The sequence below is a fragment of the Macaca nemestrina genome, chromosome 9, assembly GCF_043159975.1.
Source record: "Macaca nemestrina isolate mMacNem1 chromosome 9, mMacNem.hap1, whole genome shotgun sequence".
NCBI lineage: Eukaryota > Metazoa > Chordata > Mammalia > Primates > Cercopithecidae > Macaca > Macaca nemestrina.
In genome coordinates this window covers 78,348,568-78,360,810 of record NC_092133.1, presented here as the reverse complement: position 1 = coordinate 78,360,810, position 12,243 = coordinate 78,348,568, and the positions used below count along the sequence as shown (strand labels likewise).

The 12,243-nt window shown below is 40.5% G+C and overlaps 1 protein-coding gene across 16 annotated transcripts in view; it reads right to left on the bottom strand.

The window, feature by feature from the left end:
* Positions 1-12,243, bottom strand: part of LOC105469857 (neuregulin 3) — a 1,123,162-nt gene that overhangs the window by 728,142 nt on the left and 382,777 nt on the right. The gene's annotated exons all lie outside the window — the stretch shown is intronic.

Below are 12,243 nucleotides of genomic sequence, written 5' to 3'. Positions count from 1 at the left end.
AGGCAGAGCTGAAGATCTGACGTTGCAAGGCTTTTGGTAGAACTTTCTCTCCTACTTACATCATCCAGCTTGGACCATGTCAAAACAGTACCATGTCCTGGATTCTCCCAAGTGATTCTGTCTACCTTCAGTAATGGGTCATAGTTCAACAGTCTTGCCAAAGAAGGCATCTCTTACGATAGGAGAGCAATACCTCTTAGGTGATTACTGTTCAGAATCTCAGTCCTGACTCTGACAAGTTATCGAGGCTAGTCCTCCCCAGCCTTCAACACTGCTCACAGGGAGGTCAAATGTAGGCCTACTGGACTCTGCATGCTGTAGCCCCCACATTACTTACAGAGCTCCACATGTCCAAGTGATCGCTAACTATCCCCATTCTCCAACTCTGCTTTACCTTTCGAAATGGACTAAGACCATTACTCCAATGGGATTATAACAGAACATACCATCCCCCACTGCCCCTTGCACCACCACAACTGAGACCAATAGGCTCAATCCCATTAGACCCTGTGTTTTATCAATCCCAGCAGGGAGCCCAAGTGTTCCAGATGAACTGTATTCATCAGGTCCCATAAGCATACACTATTTTGAAGATCCCTTAGTGGGACTCAAGCTCCTACATCTTCTATACTCCCCAAACCCTCTGGCACTCAAGGCATGCCAGCATCAAAATCTCATCTCTGAATATTCTGAATATGCCCTTCGCTTCTTGAAGAGAAAATCAATTGGCACCTAAGAACTTTTCTCTGAAACCCTATTAAAGGATGAATTTTGTTCTCTGTTCCTTTAATTCTCCACATACCACAAGTCTTGGAGTTCATATAGGGACAATTAATACCCCGAATTGTTACTTCCAAGCTATTTTCCTTCTTTTCTTTTTTGTTCCCTGAAATGTAAAACTTCACTATCAATGAATGCTTCTGTTTTCCGTCATTTACAGTCTTCTGACAGCCTCCCCACCACCATCCCCTGATGATACTGGCCGTCATTAATTTTAACTTAAGGCTATTGCCATAGTCGTTGGTGATATCAGTAAGCATGTAGATGGTCCAACCACGAAAATGGTTTCTCAGTTTGTTAACGAACCACTCTCCAACGTTCATGTCCTATATTTTACCTTAATTAATCATACTTCAGAACTCATCATTATCTATTATTACACCACATCCAAAAATAACAATTTCAGACACTTTACTACCTTGTAACTTTCAAGCTTTCTTACCCTAGTATATTCACTGTCACTTTAGTTGTTTCTTGACCTCTTGAGATCTCCAATCCATTGATTATAATACATTACAGTGCCATTGTCCACAACCTTCCCTGGGCTCTCATTTTCTTTCTTAGCTGATTTAGATTTCATTTCCCATCATTATAATACCTTACATAAATCCAGTTGAACATCCCCACACTTCTGTCCTTCCATTGTCAAAATCCCAAGCTGGGTTTCAGCAGATCTCTGTCACCTCCTTACATGTATCATGATGCAGATAAAAATGAATGACTCTGCTGACTGGTCTTCCTATAAATTTATAATCACAGCCCTCAAGTGAGTTCTTGGTACTGACAGCCCCAATTTTGCTGGTTAATTTACTGTCTTATTATCAAGGGTGACTTTCTCACACCTTTTATTTTTCTCCCCATATCTCTGGTGCTACTTACACACACACCCCTCATTCTCACCTAGTTAACTCGCTGAGAGAACTTCCTTAGCCTTCTACCACCAAGTCAACCCACTTTGCTTCATCTGTAGCAGAATACGCTATTTTCCCTCCTGATCCAGTGAAAGGCAAGACTTGTTTGTACTCACTGGCTCACTTCCCTCCCTTCTCTCTTTTGTACCCATTCCAGGCAGGCTTTTATTTCAAAAGCTCAATGTCATTCTCCCTAAGTGTCCAATAGGCAATTCTCAGTTCTCATTTTACCTGACCTCTCAGTGGCACTTATCATGATTGATCACTCCATCCTTGAAATATTTTCCCTCCTTGGCCATTAGGATGTCCTCATTTTCTGATTTCTCTCCCTGCCTGTGGCTTCTTTCTCTGCTCTTTCATTGGCAACATTGTTAAATCTCCCTTTTCCCGACTTTTAAAGATGAGGTGCCTCAAAGTTCAGTCATTCTTCCCTTGTTTTACTCCATGTGCACATATGCCTTTGGTGAGCTTATCCAGTCTCTGGGTTTAAATAACATTTCCACAACAAGGATAATATGGTTTGGCTCTGTGTCCCCACCGAAATCTCACCTTGAACTGTAATAATCCCCATGTGTCAAGGGCAGGACCAGGTGGAGATATGGGGGCAGTTTCCCCCAGGCTGGTCTCATGATCGCTAGTGAGTTCTGAGAGCTATTGATTTTATAAGGGGCTTCCCCCTTCGCTCAGCACTCATTCTCTCTCCTGTCACCCTGTAAAGGATGCCTTCGGCCATGATTGTAAATTTCCTGAGGCCTCCCAGCAATGCAGAAGTTTGAGTCAATTAAACCTCTTTCCTTTATAAATTACCCAGCCTCAGGTATGTCTTTATTAGTAATGTGAGAACCAACTAATACAAAGGCTCTATGTTTTTTTTAACTTCAGCCCCTATTTCTCCCCCGAGTTCCAGACTCACACATCCAATGCATATGTGACATTTCCTCTTGGTTGCCCAGTAAGCATCAGAGTCATCACATTTGGGGAGATGATTTACCCACATGCCCAGGAAAAGCAAACTAACAACAAATATACAAAGCCCCTCTGAGTTAACTTTGACTTATTTATTCTCCTACTCATGTGCAAATCATCAGTACATCCTATTTAAACTGGATTTTAAATATAAACCATCACTTTAAAAGCAACAACTTTTGCTAATGGATGCATCACCTTTATTTAGCAAAAATCTTGGTGTTATCTGAATACTATTGCTCTTGGAGTTTCTTATTGAAATAAATGGCTACATGTCATACCTTGGGGAAGGGAAGGTTAAATTATACATCTTGACTATGGAAAAATTTATACAATTTTAGGTAAAAATGTAAAGCCTGGAGAAACAGGTGTAAGTGTGTATATGAGTGTGTGTGTGTGTGTGTGTGTGTGTAGTATAAAAAGAAAAGATTATAGGTTATTCTTGAGTAGTCAGAGTAAAATGCTCTGACAAATGTTATTTTGAACATTTTTACTGTATCAGTTCAGCAAAATTAATGCTTATAAATGGTAGGATCATAACTGAGAAAGAAAACCATTAGCTAAAGGCTATAATCTTAGCACATTGGAAGAAAATGATTTGGATAAAAACGTTCAACAGAAAACTTAAAATAAAAGGTTTTAAAATGCTCCAAATCTCATTCAGAGTGCATGAACTTTGTGGATTTAGAGGCAAAAATCTCAGCCTTGTCTACCTTCTCTTGCCCATCCCTTGAGTAATTCAAGCCTAATTCAATTGTCTCTATCTTGTATCTGTGTTTCTTTTTTATATTTTCTTCTCTCAGTCATCCCTGTCTTTCTTTCTCACTGATGTACACCCACCTCCTGTTACTGCTATTGCAAAAGCTTCTTAATTGCTTTAATAAATCCCTAGACTCATCCTTTTGGAAACCATCTTATAGACATTACCATTGTTTATAAATTACCCAGCCTCAGGTATGTCTTTATTAGCAATGTGAGAACCAACTAATACAAAGGCTCTATGTTTTTTTTAACTCCAGCCCCTATTTCTCCCCCGAGTTCCAGACTCACACATCCAATGCATATGTGACATTTCCTCTTGGTTGCCCAGTAAGCATCAGAGTCATCACATCTGGGGAGATCTTATAGACAAACATTGTTTTAGTGTCACTCTTAAATTTTATTTTATTTTTTATGCAAAGCAGGTAAGGAAGGATGCATGACCTAACTGGTATTAATGATCTTGGATAAGACTCCAATCTTTAGTCCTTCCTACCCTCAACTATAAACCTTCAACTGTATCCAACATTCCAGATAAAAATTAGGTTAGTGCTAATATTCTTAATCAGCACAGTCCTAGGTGAATACTTTGCACAAGTTACTTTAACTCTCCGAGCCTCTATTTACATATATAAAAATGGCAATTCAAACACCCTCCTCATTGGGTTCCTGAAACGAAAAAGCAGATCACATATAGAAGGCAGACTGTGCCTAGCAGTCAGTAAGTACTCCATTCTAGTGTCACTTATTAAAATATCCCCACCCATGACCTGTGACACCATATTTATTAAAAACAAACAGTATCAAGTAAGGAGTTCACAGATGCTGCGTGTATCAGACCTGATTAGTACCTAACACATTGTTTGCTGGAAACACTGAACCCTGAGAGCAGAGCAGTGTTAAGGCTAGACGTTGGTAGTGACTAAATTTCTCATTTGTTCAGGCGGAATTAGGAGTAGCCAGAATGGAAGAGCTAAGAAAATACTGTGAGAACAAAATGAGTGTACTTATAAGTTGGTAAAACAAGCAATAGAGCTAAATCCCTCTAGATACCAAATGTCAGACAGAATGAGCTTTTGCCTGGATGCAGTCATTTTTGCTAGAGTAGGGCTCAATACTTTAAGGTCCCAAATCGAAGCAGAAAACATGGGCATGGGAGGATTGTCACTACTCCGTGACCTACCAACCAATCCTTGTCTGTGACACAATTTATGTTATTCCCTCCTCCCCTTTCAATAGTCAACTCAAATCTCACCTTTACTTTGATGACTACTGTATTAGTCCATTCTTGCATAGCTATGAAGAAATACCGGAGGCTGGGTAAATTATAAATAAAAGAGGTTCAGTTCGCTCATGGTTCTGCAGGCTTTCCAATCATAGCTCCAGCATTTGCTCCTGGTGAGGGCCTCAGGAAGCTTCCAATTATGGTGGAAGGCAAAGGGGGAGCAGGTGCATAACATGGTGAGAACAAGAGTGAGAGAGAGAAGGGGGAGGTCCCTGTATTAGTGTTGGGAACAGGCTCCCAAATCTGGCCATAAACTGACCCCAAAACTGGCCATAAACAAAATCTCTGCAGCACTGTGACATGTTCGTGATGGCCATGACGCCCAGACTGAAGGTTGTGGGTTTACCGGAATGAGGGCAAGGAACAGCTGGCCCACCCAGGGCAGAAAACTGCTTAAAGGCATTCCTAAACCACAAACAATAGCATGAGCGATCTGTGCCTTAAAGACATGTTCCTGCTGCAGATAACTAGCCAGAGCTCATCCCTTTGTTTCAGCCCATCCCTGTTTCCCCTAAGGAATACTTTTAGTTAATCTATAATCTATAGAATCAATGCTTATCACTGGCTTGCTGTCAATAAATATGTGGATAAATCTCTCTTTGGGGCTGTCAGCTGTGAAGGCTCTCAGCCCCCGATCCCACTCCACACTCTATATTTTTGTGTCTGTGTCTTTACTTCCTCTAGTGCCACTGGGTTAGGGTATCCACAACTGAGCTGGTGTTGGCAATTAGTCCACTCTCACACTGCCATAAAGAAACACCTGACACTGGGTAAGTTATAAAGGAAAGAGGTTTAATTGACTCCCAGTTCCACATAGCTGGGGAGGCTTAGGAAACTTACAATCATGGCAGAAGGGGAAGCAGGCACTGACCTTCTTCATATGGTGGCAGGAGAGAGGAGAATGAATGAGTGAAGGGGGAAGAGCCCCTTATAAAACCATCAGATCGCATGTGAACTAATTCACGAGAACAGCATGGAGGAAGCCACCCCCATGATTCAATTATCGCCAGCTGGTGTCTCCCTTGACATGTGGGGATTATGAGGATTATGGGGTTTCCAATTCAAGGTGAGATTTTGGGTGGGGACACAGCCAAAACATATCAGTCTCCAGCTCTTTTAAACAACCAGCTCTCATGTGAACTCCAAGAGAGAACTCACTCACTCATCACCAAGGGGATGGTATTAAACCATTCATGAGCAACCTGCCCCATGATCCAAACACCTCCCATGAGGCCCCACTCACAGCATTGGGGATTACATTTCAACATGAGATTTGGAGGACACAAATTTCCAAACCATTATCAACTACAGACCTCTCTGCTCACTTACTTCACGGAACTCCATTAGCACATGAAGACTACAACATCATGTAGCACCTAAATATATACTGTGCTTTGTTAGTCCTTTATTGTGTTCTGCCTGGATGGGGGGTCATGTTTCCCCAGCTCTACTGAGGCTACCTTTTTTTTAGATTTACTATCTCCCTAATTTTACTTAGTGAAATGGAAAAGACTAAAATGGTCTCTCTGTCACCAGTCACTACCACTCGAGTCCATTCTCACTCTGCTTCTCTAGTGATCTTAAACCAGAAATCTGATCCTGACATATTCCCACTGCAAATGCTATGGCTTAGAAGATAAATGGCCAGCCTCTTGGTGACCTATTCATTGTCTTTACCCAACCTGTCGTTGTCATGTTACTTCCCAGTGTCTAATTCAAGATATAATTGAGATTTCCTGGACAGTTGAAGGAACATGATGCCTCAGGCCTCTACTTAATCCAGTGGACATGTCACTTCTAAGAATCTCTTCCTGATGCTCCAAGAAAGACATGACTCTACTCAGACTCTTCTCCCATAATGCTGCACTTGCAACTCTAGCTGCTGTTGGCATTGTAAATGTCTCCCATGTGTTATTGGTACCACTATCATAGGTTCCACCAAAGTCAGGGCACTGAGTATAAACACCAAACTCAGTGATTTTCCTAATTTCTTTAGGAGATATATATAAGGTGAATTACTAAGCCCTTTAGCCTGACTAGGAAGATGTATAGCTTTTTGTTATGACTGAAAGAGCAATCCGTTTATGAACCAACACTGTCTAGGCAACTTTTCAGTCTTAGAAATGAATGTGTATTTTGTGGGATGGGGAATAGAAAGTATGGCATTATAGCAACAGGAAATACTTGGCTGCAGCCTGAATAACATTTATTTATTTATTTATTTATTTATTTATTTATTTTTATTGTTTTGTAGAGACAAGGTCTTGCCCTGTCACCCAGGTTGGAGTGCAAAGATGTAATCATATCTCACAGTAACTTCGAACTCCTGTTCTCAAGTGATCCTCCCCGCTCAGCCTCCTGAGTAGTTGGGACTATAGGTGTGCAGCACCATGCCTGGATAATATTTTTAAACCATCCTTATAGATATAACATCTTACTAAATAGCCCAGGCTGGTCTCAAACTCCTGGGCTGAGGCAATCCTCCCACCCCTGCCTCTCAAAGCTCTGGGATTACAGGCATGAGCCACCACACCCAGCCTGATTCATTGTTATGGAGTGGTCAGTGTTTGCAAACTCCATCCTAGTTGTTCTGCTGCCATTTTATTATACCATTTTGTAACTTAATACTTCTTTTTCTAACTTTGCCTATGGCTGTGTTCAACAAAATGATTACTACAGTGTGCCATCTAATTTATAATTAATAAAGAGGACTGTAGGTGCTGGAATTTTCATATATATCCTGAATTCAAGGTTACTCTGCACAGACTTGGTGTCAGGTGCGCTGGGTCTTCCTAGATTGAGTAAACCAGGATTTTTTCTCTTAATGACTCTGGTCCAAGGACTACTGATGTATGCTAGTATTTTGGCAGGAAACTGTAGTGTTCATCTCCAAAAACACACAAAGGCCCTGACAAGGATTGGTGTTCAGTTTTAAATGGAAAGGGAACTAAAGTGACAAAGATAACAACTGCTCTATAATATCGAACATTCAGATTTTCGATCAATGGAAGATGATTTATTTGTCTGAAATTAACCCACGATGACCGAAAAGCTCCCTTTCGTATGGGGTTGTATTAATTCTATAAGGCCACAGAATAGGTCTGAGCTCCGGAATAATCCCAGAGACTGTCACACCCAGCACCCAACTTTCATCTTCCATTTCACAATTAGTTTCCTGGGGATATCAGTTTCAGGCCCAGTCTGCACAGTTCCCAACCACAGCTGCTTTTGTTTCTAATTTCGCAAGTTCCAAGTAAAATCAAGTATGTATCATTCTCAAAGTGGAAGACTTATGTTACGGTTGGTGTGAAACATACCCTGCATTAAATCCTGGACCTATCACAGGGGAGCTATGTGGCCATAAGACTGGCACTTCACACCTCCAACCTTCACATTCCTCATCTAAACTTTGAAGGACAGACAACTCCCCTCTTGGTTTGTTGTAACTGTTAGATGAGGCAACCTATAAACGTATCCTTAAAACACTGCCTGTTTGAATGCTGGTACTCAATGGGTCTTTTTCCTCAAATGTAACATTAGGACAATTTCGCATTATTGGCAAAGCACTGAATTAATATCAAGCAAGTAACTTCACCATTTGCCCTGCTGCACTAGGGCCTTTGTGCAATGATTGTTATTTAGTCTGTGTCATGAAAACCCATATGATAGATACAATAAGGATGCCTGCCTAATTTGTGAATTCATATTTTTGATTCCTCAAATGCATACTTAATATATAGCATACACAAATCCAATTTGTATGCCATATCTCTTTCAAACCTTCACAGTAGAATAATGGACTCTAATAAGAAAAATAAAATGATCAAATATAAAAATGTTGAGTCCTAATTATGAGTCAAAGAAAACAGAGGACACCTTAAAATGATAAGCCCATAATTGAGCACAACTATTATCACTGTCTATTCCCTAGGAACGTTCCATCCATAACTAATATAATTGAGAATGTCAATAAACTAGGTTGGAATATTTTTAACTGATGCATTTCATTCTCTTGCAGCACCTACAGCACTGCTGCATCTGGACAACTGTTAAATAACCAAGTGGTTACAAAGAGAGACGACTACAAAACCTTGCTCTCTGTTAAAGGCTGTGTGTTAGGCACTATCTGGGAAACAAACAGGGAGTATCTGGTAAGTGATGAGGGTGTGATTTTAGCCAGAGACTTTTGCAAGATGCAGACTCCGAGGAGGAGAGAGTTATCCACTCATGTAAGGCCCTGTAGTTAGCAGGTAATAGGGTTAGAATTTAAACTTAGATTTACCTAACTCCAAAATATTCATTCCACATTAATACTATGCTTTTCAGGGAAAAGTGCAAGAAAATATGGTGATTTTCTTTTGTTAGATAGACATCATAGGAAAAATTAGAATTCTTTTTTTTATTTTTTTATTTTTTTTTTGAGACAGAGTCTTGCTCTGTTATACAGGCTGAAGTGCAATGGCGTGATCTCGGCTCACTGCAACATTCATCTCCCAGGTTCAAGCAATCCTCCCAGTTCAGCCACCCGAGTAGCTGGGATTACAGGTGCCCGCCACCACATGGCTAATTTTTGTATATCTCTAGAGATGGGGTTTCATCATGTTGGCCAGGATGGTCTCGAACTCCTGATCTCAGGTGATCCACCTGCCTCAGCCTCCCAAAGTGCTGGGATTATAGGCATGAGCCACCATGCTCAGCCTAGAATTCTTAATAACCTTTTTCTTTCTTTTATAAATGTTTGCTAATCACTCCTACAAAAGACCTTAAAATTGTTTTAAATGTGTCTCTTTATTTGTTCACTCAACTAACATGCATTGAAGGCCTTTTACAAAACACACTGTAACACATTGGGACAAAATTGCATTCTGAACTCATTACTGCTTGATACGTAAAAGAAAGAAAAGGTATTTTTCTCCATTCTCCTTTCTTCCTTCTCTCTTCTGTTTTCCTTTCACTAGACCTTCCAGAGAGGTACCCAATTGTTTTTGGACTGAACGATGCTCTCATTCAAACACTTTTTGGCATTCAGGTTTTAAAAATAAATTTTAAAAATTTACATACAATCCAGGGTTCTAGCTCCTTTTGAGAATTTAAGACTATCTTGCAATCAGGTCCACAATTGGAGCTGAATTCGCTGTTATAAAATCAGAGCAAATGGCATGAGAAGTAGTACTAGTTATAAACCATGTCCTCTACACATTGTCAACTGAGAAAAATAGCAATTCCACGGACCATGACCTCTGATTTATCTGGCCATCATTTTCAGGAAGTCATTTCCTAGAGAGTAGAAAAACACGTCTCTCATCATAGATAGAGACATAATGTTCCCTGCTTCTCTTTCTCTGTAAGAACTCAGCTATTGATTTTGCTGCATTTCTGGTCCTTCCTCTTCTATTGCCTAAAGGGTTCCAAATGCATTCTCTTAGTGATCATACACATTCCTTGTGAATCTGGAGAATACCCTTATTTTGTTAAGTTAGAAACTAGAAATAGAGACATCAATATTCCCCAGTTCAAAATTTGCAGAAGAGAATTAGGAAAATAAATCTGAATTTTATTCCCATAGTCATCCCACAAGAAGAGAAACAGAAGGCAGAGCAGCAGGACAGACAGCAAGAGTGTGAGCAAACACAGAGGTAGAGAAAGAGGGAGTGCAGGCCAGTGCCTCAGGACAGGAAGGAGGACTAAACCTGACAAGACCAGAGATACTTGAGAACACCCAGCATGACACCTTAAGAAGGCAGTGAGTCATACAAGAAAAAGAGTGCCCTGATTTTGTGGAGCACTCTACAGTATATAAAGCATTCAAAATAACATACATTATAAAGCAATAACAACAATGGCATCGATTTGGGGGAAAGAAGGTAGATACATCTGAGTATTTTTAGACCACAGCAAGTGGATGATGATGATGACGATGATGATGATGCATAGTATTTTTAAAGTAGATTTCATGTTTAGAAAAGTTTCAGATTTAAGCCAGGCAAAGTTGCTCATGCCTGTAATCCCAGCACTTTAGGAGGCCGAGGCAGATGGATCACGAGGTCAGGAGTTCGAGACCAGCCTGGCCAATATGGTGAAACCCCGTCTCTACTAAACATACAAAAATTAGCCAGGCACAGTGGTGCATGCCTATAGTCTCAGCTATTCTGGAGGCTGAGGCAGAAGAGTCTCTTGAACCCAGGAGGCGGAGGTTACAGTGAGACGAGATCGCACCACTGAACTCCAGCCTGGGTGACAGAGTAAGACTTAGGAAGGAAGGAAGGAAGGAAGGAAGGAAGGAAGGAAGGAAGGAAGGAAGGAAGGGAGGGAGGGAGGGAGGGAGGGAGGGAGGGAGGGAGGGAGGGAAAAGAAAAGAAAAGAAAAGTTTCAGATTTACTGAAAAATTGGCCGGGTGTGGTGACTCATGCCTGTGATCCCAGCAGTTTGGGAGACTGAGGCGGGCAGATCACCTAAGGTCAGGAGTTTGAGACCACCCTGGATGACATGGTGAAACCCCATCTCTACTAAAAATACAAAAATTAGCCAGGTGTGGTGGTGTGTGCCTATAATCCCAGCTACTTGGTAGGCTGAGGCAGGAGAACTGCTTGAACTCAGGAGGCAGAGGTTGCAGTGAGCTGAGATCATGACACTGCACTCCAGCCTGGGGACAGAGCAAGACTGCCTCAAAAAAAAAAAAAAAAGAAAAGAAAAAGAAAAAAAAAGATTTACGGAAACATTGAGAAAATGGTATGGAAGTTTTCCTTATATTCCACACCCAGTTTCCTCTATTATTTCCACCATAAAGTAAGATAAAATTATATTACCTCCTACGTTAATATGGTATATTTCCCACTGTGAATGAAAGAATATTGATAGGAAATTATCAACTAAAGTCCATAGTCTATTCAGACTTCCTTCATTTTTACCCAATGCCCTTTTCTCTTCCAGGATCCCCTCCAGGGTACCACATTTTATTCTGTTGTCATGTTTCCTTAGCCTCCTCTTGGCTGTGTAAATTTCTCAGATTTTGCTTGTCTGTGATGACCTTGATGGTTTTAAAGGGTTCTGGGTCAGGTATTTTATAGGTTGGCCCATGATTCGAATTTGTCTGGTGTTTTTCTCATAATTAGATTGGGTTTATGGGTTTTAGGAAGGAAGACTACAGATGTAAAGTGCCATTTTCATCATATCCTATCAAAGGCACATAATATCAGCATGACTTATGATTGTGAATATTGACCTTGATTAACTGCCTGGGGTAGCGTTTGTCAGATTTCCTACCATTTAGTTATTCTTTGTTCCTTCTTTCCATGTGTACTCTTCAGGAAAGAGAAACAAGATCACTATGCGCAGCCAACACCTCAAGGATTGAATATCTACATAAATTATTGGAAATTCTGCATGGCAGATTGGTCTCTGTCTCATTTATGTATTTATTCAATTATTTATTTATATCTGCATGGTCTCATCAACATTTGTCTCATACTTTCAGTTATAATACAAAACTGCTTTATTCTGTTGCTCAAATTTTTTCAGCTTTGGCCATTTGAAGTGCTTTTG